The sequence below is a fragment of the Sinocyclocheilus anshuiensis genome, unplaced genomic scaffold (assembly GCF_001515605.1).
Source record: "Sinocyclocheilus anshuiensis isolate Anshui unplaced genomic scaffold, SAMN03320099.WGS_v1.1 scaffold862, whole genome shotgun sequence".
NCBI lineage: Eukaryota > Metazoa > Chordata > Actinopteri > Cypriniformes > Cyprinidae > Sinocyclocheilus > Sinocyclocheilus anshuiensis.
The window spans coordinates 802024-802519 of record NW_015539882.1 but is presented as its reverse complement, the minus strand read 5'-3'; positions in this window follow the sequence as shown (position 1 = coordinate 802519).

The following is a 496-nucleotide window of genomic DNA, read 5'->3' as shown; positions in this document are numbered from 1 at the left end:
AAAATGTGAACCGTCCGGAGCCGTGCTGTGCCGTACCATGCAGTGGAAAAGCGCCATAAGGTGCCTGTTATAATGTTATGATCGAGGCTCTGGACTCTGAACATAATTTGTTTTTCTATAACAAACTATAAAACATTTTCTATAAAAACGTTAATGCCCTGGCAGTGACAAATAGCTTTGGTTTTATATTTAATTTGATTACATTAATATTATAAATTGAGATTTACAAGAAATATTTTAATTACTACTGTGTAAAAGGAATACTGCTGTAAAAGAAAAGTACCTTATTTGTTTAAAGTGTTTGCAAACCAAATGTTATTGCAGTTTTGTTCATATAGCAGTACTTTTAAATGAGAAAAGTGTACAATACGCTAATTTTTAATGTATTATTGAATTTTGTTCATAACTATGCGATTAATCGCGATTTATATATATATATAAAATGCATTGTGTGTGTGTGTGTGTGTGTGTGTGTGTGTATATATATATATATATA